The sequence below is a fragment of the Symphalangus syndactylus genome, chromosome 6, assembly GCF_028878055.3.
Source record: "Symphalangus syndactylus isolate Jambi chromosome 6, NHGRI_mSymSyn1-v2.1_pri, whole genome shotgun sequence".
Lineage (NCBI taxonomy): Eukaryota > Metazoa > Chordata > Mammalia > Primates > Hylobatidae > Symphalangus > Symphalangus syndactylus.
In genome coordinates this window covers 133651182-133668087 of record NC_072428.2, presented here as the reverse complement: position 1 = coordinate 133668087, position 16906 = coordinate 133651182, and the positions used below count along the sequence as shown (strand labels likewise).

At 37.1% G+C, this 16906-nt stretch overlaps 2 pseudogenes; both read left to right on the top strand.

The window, feature by feature from the left end:
• The first annotated feature begins 5651 nt into the window (after positions 1-5651).
• LOC129485482 (bifunctional phosphoribosylaminoimidazole carboxylase/phosphoribosylaminoimidazole succinocarboxamide synthetase-like) lies at positions 5652-7479 on the top strand (annotated as a pseudogene).
• A 6118-nt stretch (positions 7480-13597) lies between these two features.
• Positions 13598-14526, top strand: LOC129485481 (large ribosomal subunit protein uL24-like; annotated as a pseudogene).
• Positions 14527-16906: the final 2380 nt, after the last annotated feature.

Genomic DNA, 16906 nt, shown 5'->3' with positions numbered 1-16906 from the left:
GGAAGAACAAACCAAACCCAAAATTAGCAGAAGAAAAGAAGCAATAAAGATAAGATGAGAACTAAATAAAATAGAGACTAAAAGACAGGATCATTAAAACAAAAAGTTAGTTCTTCAGAAAGATAAACACAACTGACAAACCTGTAGCTAGACTAACCAAGAAAATAAGAGAGAAGGACTAAATAACAAAATTAGAAATAAAAAAGGAGACATTACAGCTGATACCAAAGAAACATAAAAGATCATCAGAGATTATTATGAATAACTATACACTAATAAACTGGAAAGCCTAGATAAAATAGATACATTCCTGGAAACATACAAACCACCAAGATTGAATCAGGAAAAGATAGAAAACTTGAACAAACCAATAATGAGTAGTGACATTAAATCAGCAATAAAAAGACTCCCAACAAAGAAAAGCGCAGGACCAGATGGACTCACTTTCAAATTCTATAAAGAACTAATATCAATCCTCCTCAAACTATTCCAAAAAATCAAACAACAGGGAATTCTCCCTAACTTACTCTAGGTGGTCAGCATTGCCCTGATACCAAAACCAGACAAGTACACACACACAAAAAGAAAACTACAGACCAATACCCCGATGAACATAAACACATAAATTCTCCACAAAATACTAGCAAAATGAATTTAACAGCACGTCAAAAAGATAGTACCCCATGAGCAAGTGGGTTTCATCCCAGGGATACAAGGATGGTTTAACATATGCAAATGACTAAATGTGACACATCACATGAACAGAATGAAGGGCAAAAACTATATGATCATTTCAATAGATGCAGAAAAGGCATTTGATAAAATTCAACATCACTTCATTATAAAAACTCTCAACAAACTAGGCATAGAGGGAACCTACCTCAAAATAATAAAGGCCGTATATATGACAAACCCACAGCCAACATCATACTGAATGGGGAAAAGTTGAAAACCTTTTCTCTAAGAACTAGAACAAGACAAGGATGCTCACTTTCACTACTCCTATTCAACATAATGCTAAAAATACTATTTCCCCTAGACAGAGCAATCAGACAAGAGTAAAAAATAAAAGGCATTCAAATTGGAAAAGAGGGAGTCAAACTGTCTCTCTTTGCACATGAAATAATCTTATATTTAGAAAAAAAGATTCCACCTAAAAATGATAAGCAAATTCAATAAAGTTGAAAATATAAAATTAACATATAAAAATCAGTAGCATTTATATAACCAATAATAAAACAGCCAAAAGAGAAATCAAGAAGACAATCCCATTTACAATTGCTACCAAAAAAAAATACCTAGGAATAAATTTAACCAAGGAGGTAAAAGGTCTGTACAAAAAAACTATAAACTACTGATAAAATGAATTAAAGAAGACATAAACAAATAGAGGGCCGGGCGCGGTGGCTCACGCCTGTAATCCCAGCACTTTGGGGGGCTGAGGCGGGCAGATCACAAGGTCAGGAGATCAAGACCATGGTGAAACCCTGTCTCTACTAAAAATACAAAAAATTAGCTAGGTGCAGTGGCAGGCACCTGTAGTCCCAGCTACTCAGGAGGCTGAGGCGGGAGAATGGCATGAACCCAGGAGGCGGAGCTTGCAGTGAGCCGAGATTGAGCCACTGCACTCCAGCCTGGGCAATAGAGCGAGACTCCGTCTCAAAAAAAAAAAAAAAAAAAAAAAAAAACAAATAGATAGACAGCCCATGCTCATGGATCAGAAGAATCAATATTGTCAAAATGACCAAAGAAATATCTAGATTCAATAAAATCCTTATCAAAATACCAATGTCATTTTTTACAGAAATAGAAAACAAAATTCTAAAATTCATATGGAATAAAAAAAGAGCCAGTATAACCAAAACAATCCTGAGCAAAAAGTACAAAGCAGAAGGCATCACACTACTTGACTTCAAAATATAGTACAAGGTTATAGTAACCGAAAAGCATGGTACTGATATAGAAATAGACACAGAAACTGGTGGAAGAGAATAGAAAACCCAAAAATAAATCTACATATTTACAGCCAACAGACTTTCAACAAAAGTGCCCAGAACATACACTGAGGAAAGGATACCTTCTTTAATAAATAGTGCTGAAAAAATTGGGATATTCACATGCAGAAGAATGAAACTGGACCCCTATCTTCCACCTTATATAAAAATCAATTCAAAATGGATCAAAAACTTAAAAGTAAGACCTGAAACTATAAAACCACTAGAAGAAAACAAAGGGAAAACACTCCAGGATATTTGTTCAGGCAAAGATTTTATGGCTGAGACCTCAAAAGCAGAGAAAACTAAAACAAAAATAGACAAATGGGACTATAGTAAACTAAAAAAGTTTTTGCACAGTGAAAGAAACAATTAACAAAGTGAAGAGACAAACTGTTGAATGGGAGGAAGTAGTTGCAAACTATTCATCCAGCCAGAGACTAATATCCAGAATATGCAAGGAATACAAACAACTCAACAATAAAAAAACAAATAATTCAATTAAAAAGTGGGCAAATGACACGAATAGACAATTTTCAAAGAAGACACACAAAAGCCAACAAGCATATTAAAAAATGCTCAACATCTCTAATCATCAGAGAAATGCAAATCAAAACCGTGATGAGATATTATCTCATCCTAATTAGAATGGTTATTCCTAAAAAGACAAAAATAAATAAATAAAAACAGATGCTGGCAAGAATGTATAGAAAAGGGAATACTTAACAATAGCAAAGGTATGGATTCAATCTAAGTGTTCATCAGTGGGTGAATGGATAAAGAAAATGTGCTATATATACACAATGAAATACTATTTATTCATAAGGAAGAATGAAATCATGTCATCTGCAGCAACATGGATGGAAATAAAGGTCATTATGTTAGGTGAAATAATCCAGGCACAGAAAGACAAATACCACATGTTTTCACTCATATTTAGGACCTAAAAACCTTGATCTCCTGGAGATAGACAATAGAAGGGTAGATATGATACCAGAGTTTGGGAGGGTGTGAGAGTGGGTGGAGGGAGAAATGAAAAGAGGTTCATGAAGAAGCACAAACTTACAGTTAGATAGAGGAAATAAGTTCTAATTTTCAATAGCAGACTAGGGTGACTATAGTTAAAAACAATATATTGTATATTTCAAAGTAGCTAGAAGAAAGAACTTGAAATGTTACCAACACGTAGAAATGACAAATACTCCATATGATGGATACCCCAAATACCCTGACTTGATCTTACACGTTTGATGCACATTAAAAATGCTCACATGTACCCCCATAAATGTGCAAAACACTATGTATCAATAAAAGGAAAAAAGAAATAGTAGAGGGTCTCACAAGCATTGTATACATGATTTGTTATCAGAATCATATTCAGCAATGCTTTTCAAACCGCAGGTCACTAACAATTAGTAGTCTGTGAAGGTAGTTTAGCAGGTTGTAAACAGCTTCTTGTTAACAAAAGAGAATTCATCCAGGCTGGAACAGAATAGAATTGAATTAAAAAAAAAAAAATACTTTATCACATGTAATATGGCTGAGTGTTGTTTTGTGAAAGTTCTTTTTAATTATATGTAAATGGGCTTTTTGAGCACATAATGAAATATGATATAAAAAGTATTTGTTATTGTAGGTCACAGTGTTTTTTAAAAAAACAATGGCCTACAATATTGATTCTCGGGAATCCACCCAAAATTTTCAGGAAATAAAAATACCAGAAGAAAACAATGAACTAGAAAAACAATGAAAAAGAAGCAAAGAGAGAACCAATGACCAAAGAGTTGTTCCTTTGAAAAAGGTCCATAAATTAATAGTGACTAGCTATATCAGCCAAGATAAAAAGAGAGAAGACACAAATTATCAATTTTCGGAATGAAGGTTAGAAAATTATTTCAGATCCTTCTTAGTCATTTATAAAGATAAAAATAAATCATACATGTGTCATACATGACACAGCAGCAAAACTCACTGAAGAAGAAATAGGTATCTTGAATAAGCTAGTATATATTAAAGAAACTGAATTTGTGGTTTAAAATTGTCAAAGAAAAATCTTCAAGTCCAGATGGCTGTACTAACACATTTTTCCTAACATTGCAGAAAAAGGTAATATAATTATACACAATTTTTTCCATAAGATAAAAGGGGAGGGAATGACACCCAGCTCATTTTATAAACTCAGCATTACCTGATATTAAAAACAAAGACATTATAAGAAAACTACAGACGAAATATCCCTCACAGCATAGATATGAAAATATTCAATCAAATGCTAGCACTTACAATCCAACAATATGTAAAAAAAGATAATATATCATTACCAAGTGAGGTTTATTTCATCGTGAAAAGATAGTTAAGCATTCAAAAGTTAATTAAATTATTTCACCACATCAGTAGACAAAAGAAGAAAAACATTGCTCATCTCAAGAGATGCAGAAAATCATTGGACAAAATTTGAAATCCAATCATAACAAAAATTCTCAGCAATTAATAATAGAAAGGAACTTCCTCAAACTGAGGGAGAGTATCTACAAAATGGGCTACTAACATCAGAGTTAATGCTAAAAGACCAAATGCTTTGCCCCCAAAATCAGGAATAAGGCTGAGAAGTCCATTCTTACTACTCTTTTTAGACACACTGAAAATTCTAAGTGCAATAAGGGAAGAAATTAAAAAAAAAAAAAAAAAAGACCTACAGATTAGAATAGAAGAAGTAAAAATGTTTCTCTTTGCAGATGATATGATTGTATATTTAGAAAATTGTAAGAATCTACAAGAAAAGTATTAGAACTAATTAGTAAATTTAGCAAGGTCAATAGTTAGAAAGCCAATGTAAATTTAATACACAAAATCACATTTCTGTCTACATTCTATATAGTACCAAGAGAAACTGAAAATTTTCCAGCAGTGCTATTATAATAATAACAAAAATAAGAAACAATTTGGTATAAATTTAACAAAATATGTTTATACAGGTGTACAATCTGCATATTGAAAACTCCAAAACGCCAGTGAAAAAAATCAAAGACCTAAACAAATATGAGACGTTCCTTATTCAAGATTTGCAAGTCTCAACATTGTTATATTAATTTATTAATGTTAATCATAAATTAACCTTCCATAGATTCCATGCAATCTTACAAAAAATCCCAGAAATATTCTTTTTGGAGAAATCGACAAGCTAATTCTAAAATTTATATGGAAAAAAATCAAAGGAAGTACAAGAGCTGATATAATTTTGAAAAGAACAAAGCCCAAGGACTTAATTATTTCATTTCAAGACACATTAATCAAGATGTATAGATCAAGATTAAAGTATAAAGCTACATTAATCAAAACAATGTAGTATTGGTGAAAGGACAGACACATAAATCACTGTAACAAAACAAAGTCCAGATAGAGACTCACATATAAATTACCAATTAATATATGATAAAGGTACAAAGAAAACTCAGTGCAGAAAAGAGAATTTTTTCAACAAATGGTCTGAAAAACTTGAACATCCATTTGCAAAATTTTTTAAATCTTGACCCATACCTCACACCATATGTAAAAATAAAAATGAATTATAAACTGAAGTGTAAGAAAAGATAAAAATTCAGAAGAAATCGTAAGACCACAAATTGATACCTTGGATTAAACAAAGACTTAATAGACATGAAGTCTAATCTCAATCATGAAGATAAAATTGATAGTGATTCATCAAAGAACTTCTGCTCTTTGTAAGACACTGTTCAGAACCTTAGAAGACAAGCTATACACCAGGAGAAAATATCTGCAAAAGGCATTTCTGATGAAGAACCTGTATCCGAGATTTCTGCCTCTCTTCCCAGTGGGGTCACAACCTTCAGCCCACTCAGGATATTGGCAACAGCTGAGGTACTAAGTATTGGTAAAAAACTGAATGAGGGTAAAACAAAATCCATAAATTATTAGATAGTCCAGAAAAAATCCTCCTGCAGTTCAAGGATCAGATAACAGCAGGAAATGCAGTTAGAAAGAATCACCCGGGCCAGGCGCGGTGGCAACACTTTGGGAGGCCGAGGGGGGAGGATTATGAGGTCAGGAGAGACCATCCCGGCTAACACGGTGAAACCCTGTCTCTACTAAAAATACAAAAAATTAGCTGGGCATGGTGGCGGCCGCCTGTAGTCTCAGCTACTCGGGAGGCTGAGCCAGGAGAATGGCGTTAACCCGGGAGGCGGGGCTTGCAGTCAGCCTAGCTCGTGCTGCTGCACTCGTGCCACTATGCTCGTGCCACTGCACTCCAGCCTGGGCGACAGAGCGAGACTCTGTCTCAAAAAAAAAAAAAAAAAAGGAGAGAGAGAGAGAGAGAGAAAGAATCACCCAGAAGTAAAAGGTAAAAGCTGCAATCTCAAATAAAATTACCAGTTGTATTTTACAGTTGTTACAGGAAGCAACTGTCAAAACTGCTTTCACCAGAAAATGTGGGGAAACAGACAGCTTTTGCTGCTCCCGAGTGTGAAATGATTCCAACTGAATGGGTTTGCAGAAGAAAAGTAACTGATTCTTTTCTCAAAAGAAATCGTGATGACAAGGAAGGATATAAGTTTTACCCACCTAAAGTGGAGATGTTTTTCAAGGATGATGCCGGTAATGACCCACAGTCATCTCAGGGACAGCTAATTGCTACAAAATTTTGCTTTGGTGAACTTCTCATAGGCCAAACTGAAGTGGATATCATGTCATACTACATAGGCTTTTTTCTGAAATACTGGAGAAATCTTGGTTGCCCCAGAACTGTACACTGGTTGATATGAAGATCAAATTTGGTGTTGATGTAACCCCCAAAGAAATTGTTCTTGCTGATGTTATTGATAATGATTCCTGGAGACTCTGGCCTTCAGTAGATGGAAGCCAACAGAAAGACAAACAGCCTCATCAGGACCTCAAAGAAGTAACTCCTGAAGGGCTCAAGATGGTAAAGAAAAAGTTAGAGTGGGTTGCAGAGAGAGAAGCATTGCTTTTGAAATTAGAAAGTCCGTGCAGGATGGCAGTATTGGTATGCTCTACTTCTGATCTTGGCCGCTGTGGAAAAATCAAGAAGGCCTGTGGAAATCTTGGCATTCCATGAGAACTTCAAGTAACATCTGTGCATAAAGGACCAGATAAAACTGAGGATTAAAGTTGAGTGTGAAGGGGATGGCATTCCCACTGTGTTTGTGGCAGTGGCAGGCAGAAGAAATGGTTTGGGACCAGTGACATCCGGGAATACTGCATATCCAGTTATCAGCTGTCCTCCGCTCAAGCAGACTGGGGAGCTCAGGATGTGTGGTCTTCTCCTCGACTACCCAGCGGTCTCGGCTGCTCAACCACCCTTTCTCCAGAAGGATCAGCTCAGTTTGCTGCTCAGATATTTGGGTTAAACAACCATTTGCTGTGGGGCAGACCGCAAGCAAGTGTTCTGAACACATGGATTTTCTTGAAGCAGGTTGACAAGGAAATCAGAGAATGTAATTTATAAGAAAGATTGTCATTGCTTTTTGTAGGGGGGAAACTACAAATGTTTAGCTGCAGGAAAATCAAGCAAGATGAAAAGATGATGCTAAATTAGAGAACACAAATACAATGTATTAGTGAATAAATGCTTTTCCAGATCCATAGGTAGGTAGAATATCCGTTCATATTTATTAATATCTCCTTATAGGCAGAGAAGTTTCTATAAGGACATTTTCAAATTACTCTCTTATCCACTGTATGGTCATTGTTAGGTGATAATATAATTAAATAGATATATTTTATAAATGCCAATAATGTTCTATTATAAAGCTCTAGAGTTATTACCTGACCTATATGTCAATCCATAAGTTTTAGAAAGTAAAACTGGCTATATTTTGGGTGATAAGAGCAATATAGTTCTCATTCATTCTATGGTCTTCACAAAATTCTACAGGTATAGTTCTAAATTTTCAATTAGTATTTCAGAAAGTGATCTCTACTTACATGTACATCTATAGATAAGTTTTGATTTTCTTTTAAAGAAAAGTTGAGATTGGGCAGAAAACAAGGTAGAGGAACACTGTTAGACCCACAGAAAGGGGACTTTTCTGAGACCTTCTCTGTTGGTTTTTAGAGCAATTTTCCATGGAAACAGTAGAGTTACCTTTGCCATGCCAAATGAAGATTTAGTGAATCTTACTTGGCTGTGTAACAACAACAACAACAGCACTCAATCATAAAATGAACAATTTGATTTTTAAGATATTCAAAATATTTTATTAGACATTGCACCAAAGAAGATATGCAGATGGCAAATAAACACAGGCAGAAATACTCAATATCATTTGTGGTAAAAGCTGTCTTCTTTAAACTTTCCCGTATTTATTTTTTTTCTACTATTAGTAATATTGTATATTCTATCAGAAAAAAATAATTTTAGAATTAGTATGTTCGATTTTATAATCATGCTTGTATTTTTTAAATCATGGAGAGCAAACATTGCTGAGAAAATACACCTATTTTTATGGATGATGGGGTTTTTTTTCATTTTTTCACATTTTCAATTTTCATTTAGTGAACATATGTTACTTTTTATCCTAAAAAATGTTAAAAAATCAATTTTACAAGCATGGGATAGGAAAACTCTGTCTTGTTAATAAATGAAGTGAAAAATCTCTGTACCTTTAGTTGTTCATAAGTTGAAAATGAGTAACGTGATATATCTTTAAACACAAACTTCCATGTTAGCTACATTAATAATGCTTCTTTCCCAGGAACTAATAATCCCCAAGCATATTCCCTTTTCATATCATCTCTGAAATAATCCATGCTATTCTGGGCACCATTTCAACAAACATGTTGACCAGTTCAAGCTCACCCAGAGGAAAAGACCCAAGGTGAATACTCAGGAAAGAATGTGATATCAGAAACTCTAAGGCATCAAAGTCTAAGGAAAAATATGAAGATATTCTCTAAATACTTTTGAGGCTGGCATTTAAAAGAAAGAGAACGTCTTCTCTGAATTATCAGAAAACGGACTTCTATCAATTGTTAAGAATATCGTTGCCAAATATACATTCAAGAACCAGGAGAATGACAACCATATGGGTTCAGGAATATGTTTGACCTATTTTGAGGCAAACTGGACAGGACCCAATTTGTTTCTTGAGTCTCAGGAGCCCTTTCTCTGATAGGGAGAAGCAGTGGTAATTAGTATTCCTCGGGAAATAGTATTTTCTCAGAGCCAGCATCCAGTAGTTCCTGAAGGTCTGGGGCATTTTTTCACAGCTGTTTAAACCAAGTAAGTAGTAGTAGAACCCTTAGGCGAAGGCTTGGAAGAAGGTTCACATACCTCATTTGTGGTTATTATAGCAGCATTTATCCTTGAAGTAACCTAGTCTTCATTGGAGGGATCTGGGTCTGATGGAACCATTTCTGGGAATTAGGTAAAGGGCCATAATTCTCTGTCTTTGTGGCTCAACAGACTTGTGTTCATTGGGACTCATGCGTGTTCTAAAAATATAGCAAGGCTGTAATGGTATGCCTATTTTTTTTTTTTTTTTTTGAGATGGAGTCTCACTCTATCACCCAGGCTGGAGTGTAGTGGCACAATCTCAGCTCACTGCAACCTCTGCTTCCCAGGTTCAAGCGATTCTCCTGCCTCAGCCTACCAAGTAGTTGGGACTACAGGCATGTGCCACCATGCCCAGCTAATTTTTGTATTTTTAGTAGAGACGGGGTTTCACCGTGTTGGCCTGGCTGGTCTTGAACTCCTGATCTCAGGTGATTTGCCCACCTTGGCCTCCCAAAGTGCTGGTATTACAGGCATGAGCCATGGCACCCAGCCTATTTCATTTCTTGAAGACCCAGAATTGTGGTGTGTTTTTGGCGCATGGAGTTAAATGGAATCAAATACATAGAAAACACATAATGTTTCTGAGAGAATTATATTGGCAAAAGTGTCAGCAGCCTGGGCTTTAAAAAGCTGAGGCTGCACATGTATACATATGTAACAAACCTGCACATTGTGCACATGTACCCTAAAACTTAAAGTATAATAATAATAAAAAAAAAATACCTCTGAGTCTTCAGTCTTCCAGAATTAAGAAGCTGGGTAAGGATGGAAAAGTAAAGGACTTCCAGTATGCAGAACCAAGAGCTTTTAGAATAATAGATTAAGATGCCACTCCTAAAGAAAATAACTAAAACTTAATCATGAAACATTCCTTGCCCCAGGATAGAAGGACCCAGAAATATTTGTACAGCAGGCTTTGGAACAAATATTGAGCAGTAACCGCTATATGCCTACCACTCTTTCTCTTTCTAATGGAAGTGTTTATTTCTGTTATTGTGCTCTCACGCCACAATTGTATGTTAGGTGTAAACAGTAAAATTGTCTTTATTATTTGTAGGTCTCTGACTCAAAGAAAAGCACATCTAGATTTGCCTTATATCACAAGATCCTGGACTTTCTGGCCTGATATCAGGATTAGATGAAGTTGGAGGGAATATAAGCGTGTGGATAATCATGATTAATAGGGAAGACTGGTAGATTGAAGTATTTGTCAAAATTCTTCACTTCCCTGAAATGGTATCTCACATCACACATCAAATGGCCTCATGGTAGGTGGAGTTCCCTGTCTTCTCAATGTGAGTTTGGCTAGGTGACTTGCTTTGGCCAATGCGATATTTGATGAGACATGAGCAAAGGCTTGAAATTAACATATGCAGTTGGGCTTTCCGTACATCATTTTTTTGCCATTATTTTAATAAGAATATAACCTGAATAGCTTCTGCCCTTTTGGCTTGGCCCCAGAATTAAATGCATTGAATAGAACAGCTCCAGCCAAACTGCAAATCTGCATCTTGAAGAAGAGCCACTTCAGTCATCCACAGATACATTAGCAAGAAATAAATGCTTATCACTTGCCACTGATATATTGTGACTTTTTGTCACGACAGCTTTTTGCAGCAATAGTTTACTAATATTGGGGTCCTAGTCTTCTAATTCTTTCACAAAAGTTATTTCATGAAAATATGAATTCATATCATGAAGTAATCCATTACTTTGGCAGAAAAAGAAAACACCTAAATTTGTTTTTTTCTGTTGTTGTTGTTTCTCAGCCTTGAAACTACAAAACATAAGAAATTGTTTCAAAATCAAATAAACTACTGAGTTTCTGCATCAATTGTGGTTCTTTGGTTGTACACAATTAAAGCTAACTTAAACAAAAGAGACATTCATTGAAACATTATCAGAAGTTAATGGAATTGACTGGAAGCCTGAAGAACCACACTAGAAATCGATAGGAACCAAGACAGTTTCTGGAGCCTAGAAGGCAGGAAAACCAGGAATGGTCCTAATAGAAGAAGGAACCTGGTTAGGATGCCGTGGACGGGAGGTGGATAAATTCCAAATACTTTCACACTTGTTTTTACTTCTTCTGAAGATTCAAATCTCAAGAAGAAAGAATCAAACTGATTCTTTAGCATAAGAGAGAAAAGGACCTGAATAGGAGAGAGCAGGACTCCTGGTTAGTTTCATCCAGCTAAAAATAAAAAAACTAAAAAAAATAAAGAGTTAAATCCCGGAAAAAAAAAGTCTGGCTGCTGTCAGGAAGGAAAATGTATGTAAAGAAGAAAAGAACTGTCTTCTGTGCTTGGTAAACCTACACATGCCCCTCAGAGAAGGGTGACAAAGTACCTCCCAAAGAATTTCCATTTACCCGTGAGCTTTATCATATGAGTTTACACCTGCTTCTTCCCAAGCCTCACTAAAATGATAATTAAGAAATTGCAAAAGACATAACCTTCAGTAATGAAAAAGAGACTGGAGATTACAGCAACAAAATGCTGTTTTGCAAAACAGATGGATGGGTAACCAACTTAGCAGACCAAGGAAAACAGAAACCTAAACTGGAAGTGCAGTAGCCCCAATGCCCAAATTTATAGTACGGATTATTAGGAAGCCTCAGGAACTCAAAAAGTGTCGAAATTAGAAGGCTAAATAAAGGCTGGTTAAAATGTCTGCACAGAAGCCGTTAGATCCCTGAAGTCAATAAGCTGTCGTTACTCTATCTTCAACGGGAACCAGGAAAAGTTGAACCTAGAGCACTCTATACTCAGGGATGACACATGTATCCAAGACCAAAAGTCCCATGAAAACAGGGGCATTGACTAAGACTCCTTCCACATCCCCCCTCCAGGCCCCATCCTCTCCGAGTTTCCCAGGATGTTGGCAGCCAGCTTACACCTGACAGGCTAGGGACTAGGAGGTCTCTTTCTGAGTATACTGACACAACAGTAGAAGAGACTTACGGGTCCTGATATTCAGAGATGGCACAGTGAAGTAGCTGAGGCCTCACCCAAATGTTGAAGTCCACCAATCAAAGCTTCGTCTGGGAATGTTGTGCTTCTAAATAATTTTTCTTGATTCATTTATGAATGTGAACAAAGAGCTAAGAAGCACCAGTCATTTTAAAAACCTCTAATATTAGAAAAATAAACACACAAAAAGACATCTCAGGGGAAAGAAAGATATTGCAAAATACACATAATGCATTACCTCAGAGAAATTAGAAAAGATATTGCACCTATAAAATAAGAACAAATAGAACATCACATCATACAAGAAAAAGGAACATCAGAGAATAAAATGTTCTTTAAAATAAGACATTTGAGAGTAGAAATGAAAATTTTAATGAAAATATTGAGAGATAGAGTATATCTCCCATGAGTAACACAAAAAGAGAAGAAAAACTACAGAAACTACACACTTAAAAAAACATAGAGGAGTGGCTGGGCGCTGTGGCTCACACCCGTAATCCTAGCATTTTTGGAGTCCAAGGCAGGCGGATCAGGAGGTCAGGAGTTCAACACCAGCCTGACCAACATGGTGAAACCTTGTCTCTACTAAAAGTACAAAAATCAGCTGGGCATGGTGGCACGCACCTGTAATTCCAGCTACTCGGGAGGCTGAGGCAGGAGAATCATTTGAACCCAGTGAGCCAAGATCACACCACTGCACTCCAGCCTGGGCAACAGAGCAAGAGTCCGTCTCCAGAAAAAAAAAAAAAGAATGGAAACATAATAATTGGAGATAACAGAATAATCTATGACTCAGCCATGATTAATGTTAACATAGTTATAATCATGTACGTAGTGAATATTGCTCTACGCCAAAATTATGATGTAATTATTATATGGAGAAAGGAAATACATATGTGTTTGTCTTGTATGTATTTGTATTGAAGATAAGAGGTCTAAAAAAGCCAAATTCTCCTCTTCCACAGTAAAACGTCAATAAATAATACATGTATAAAACTGAAAAAAATAAGCTAGTAATAGATTGACTGGTTTTTAAATAAAATGCAGAGATACAGCTCAAACAGTTAAATTGAGAAGTCAGAAGTGGGGAATGGCAGGATAGGCCTGATGACTTTTTTCAATCTTTCCGAATTATTTTTTAATTTTGATAAAAATGTAACAGTCAACTAAAAAAGAAGTGTATTTTCTTGCCCAGAGCTTGAGGATGAAGTAGGGTATATAGTAATATTCAGGAGAGGGGATTACAAAGAATCACCCAGCTAGCAGCAAGGAGAGGTGTCCAACAGAACTGTGCCTCCTCAAGCTCTTCCTGCGGAATGAGGCCAGCTGTGGAAATCCTCATGGAGTGCAAAGGGCAGAGAAATTCCTCAGATGAGAAAACAGAAACGAATGAGCAGATGCTGCCCTGCAGCCAATAACTCTATTAGGAAACTTTCTCTAAGTATCTTGGAATCAGTAACAAGATTGAATTTTAGATTCAAGCATACATAGCAGTCTTTTAATTTAAGAGACATAACCCTGAGGATTGATCCTGAGGATGGATGCAGAGGATCGGCTGTCAGGGTGAAGAAGGCAGACCGCAGACTGCTGTCGCTCTGTGCGTCAAGATAAATAAGAAGATAATAGGCCGGGCACGGTGGCTCACGCCTGTAGTCTCAACACTCTGGGAGGTCAAGGCAGGAGGATCACTTGAGCCCAGGAGTTCAAGACCAGCCTGGGCAACATAGGGAGACCCTTGTCTCTACATAAAAATAAAAAATGAAGAATAAAAAAATAGCTCTTCCCTTTTGTGTCCGTCACCAAAGCGGCAGTGGCCAAAGTGAAGTTCAATCCCTTTGTGACTTGTGATCAAAGCAAATACCGCAAAAGGCATTTCAATGCCCTTTCTCACATTCTCAGGAATATTAGGTCTTCCTCTCTTTGCAAAGAGCTGAGACAGAAGTACAATGTTTAATCCATGACCATCCGAAAGGATGATGAAGTTCAGGTTGTACACAGGCACTAAAAAGGTCAGCAAACTGGCAAAGTAGTCCTAGTTTACAAGAAGAAATAGGTCACCTACATTGAACAGGTGCAGCAGGAAAAGGCTAATGGCACAACTGTCCACATAGGCATTCACCCCAGCAAGGTGGTTAGCGCTAGGCTAAAACTGGACAAGGACTGCAAAGAGATTCTTGAACGGAAAGCCGAATCTTACCAAGTAGGAAGAGAAAGGGGCAAATACAAGGAAGAAACAATTGGATAAAGAATAAAGGAATCTTGTATACAAGCTTTCATTGAAACTTGAAATGAAAAAAAAATAGCCAGGCATGGTGACATGCCTGTAGGGCCAGCTACTGGGGAGACTGAGGCAGGAGGACTGCTTGAGGCTGGGACATTGAAGCTACAGTGAGCTGTGATCATGCCACTGCACTGCACAGCCTGGGTGACAGAGTGAGACCATGTCTCAAAAAAAAAAAAAAAAACCAAACAAACAAAAAAGAAAAACAAGAAGAAGATAATAATAACACATGGTGTTTAGTGTAGACCTGTTCTGTGCCTTGCATTGTACTCACCACTACACAGAATTATTACTTTGCATCCTCACTATAGCCCTGTAAAAACTGTGTTATAAGTTCATAACCCTATAAAAATAAATTGTAGAGAAGATTGGTTGAGCACTCACCATGTCTCAGGCATTGTGCCAATATTCCATTAAATCTTCACAACAACTGTCTGGTGGAGGTATGATTGCTATTATCCTATTTTATAGATGGGGATACTGAAAAACAGAAAAGTTCAAATTTGCCCAAACTCCTATAGCTAATAAATGGCCAAGCCAGGACTCAAAGTGTCTAGTTCCAAAGCCTGTGCATAGACTCCTCATGTACAACACTAGCTTATAGCAACAGATGACAGAACTTGGGCTTAGAGTATTGAAGTAACAAAGCCAAGGGTACACAGCCACCAGGAAGTAGAATCAGTACTCAAATCCAACCTTCCCTGAACCCGAAGTACACCCTACATTTGTCTATCATAGTGCCTCCATAATAGAGGAAAAGTCTAATTCCAATAGAATAAGAAAAGTAAGCCATCCTTTGTGTTAGGAGTAATACTCAGTGATAACGAATACACTGATCAATGGCATAAAAGGGTATCAGGAGTAGAGAGATACAGAAAACAGAGATTAACAAATAACCACCCCCAAACCATGGGAGTGTGGATGATGGAATGGGTGACCTGCATTTTCTAGCCCCTTCTCAACGCTGGCAACTGCAGCATAGCAGTACGGGGGCTGGACTCTGAGGCCAATGACACTGCCTGCAAATCCTGGCTCTGCTGCTTACTAGTTATGTAAGCTTGGGCAAATTACTTTGCTTTTCTGGGTTTCAGTTTCTTCATCTGAAAAATGCTAATGATAATGGGGTTATTAGAGGATTAAGTGATTTAGTCATTGTAAGTTGCTGTAAGAAGAGCTTGTATTAAATAATTCCTGACACACACACTAAGTGCTAGCACTGATTATAAAATAATTGTGTTTTATATTAATTAAGGACTTCCTGAAGTATGCTCTGTTCCCAATTCTGTGGCTAATTCTTGCTATGTGTTCACCTGCTTGGCCTTGACAGGAGGCTTGCTTTTGTTTCTGTTCTGCTCTTGGCATTCTAAGCCTCAGGAATTTATGTCTTTATCTTCTGCCCCAGACCTGCTGATTTGGATTTCTTACCCCATTTTGAGCAACCTGTGGCCCATGGCCTCATGCCTTAGATTCCTGATGAGTAGATCCCTAATAATTGCTCTCAGAAGTCCTTGTTACAAACCACTTACCACTTTGACCGTTCCTTCCCTCCTCCATAGTAGTTCAGCTCCATGGATTCTGGCATGTCTGTTGGCATGAACTAGAGTGATTTTTTACTCACTGCCTACTTACTCTGGGACTAAACTCTGGATCTGACATTTATGTTTTAGGTTTGCACCTCTATTGACCTATCCCTCATAGTAGAACTAAAACTGGTACAGCCCTTTACAATTTACAAAGCAACTCCACAGACATTACAAAATTCAACCTTGACAACAATCCTTTGAGGCAGGCATTTTTATTGTTCCCAAATATATAAGGAGGTTCAGGCAAGATAAATAATTTGACCACAACTGCAAAGAATTACTGACAGAGATAAAACTAGAAATCAAATCTTCTGACTACACACACTGTATTCTTTTGAAACTCCAATCTGCCTATAAGGTTTGCGCACTCTTCATACCAGCCCTCCACCACCCAAAGCCCAGCTATAAAAATTCCCAAGCCGATATGCCCAGCCTTGACTCTCACCTCAACTTTCGTACCTACATCAGCAGCTGTTGTACATAATCACCTGCACAGCCACGTGAAGCTCAGCATCCTTTATAGCTCACTAGCACTGCCTATGCGTATGGGTCCATTTCCATCAATGGTCTCAAGTGTTTCCTTGACTCAACACCTCAGAGTAACATTTGACTCCTGCCTCACCCTCACCCATCACATTCAGTTATCTATTGAAGCCGAAGATTATTCCTTTGTGTTGCCTCCCATATGTTTCCTCTTTCCAGTCACACACCCACTGCTCCAATTCAGGTCCTCATCACTTCACCCTTGAACTATTACCATA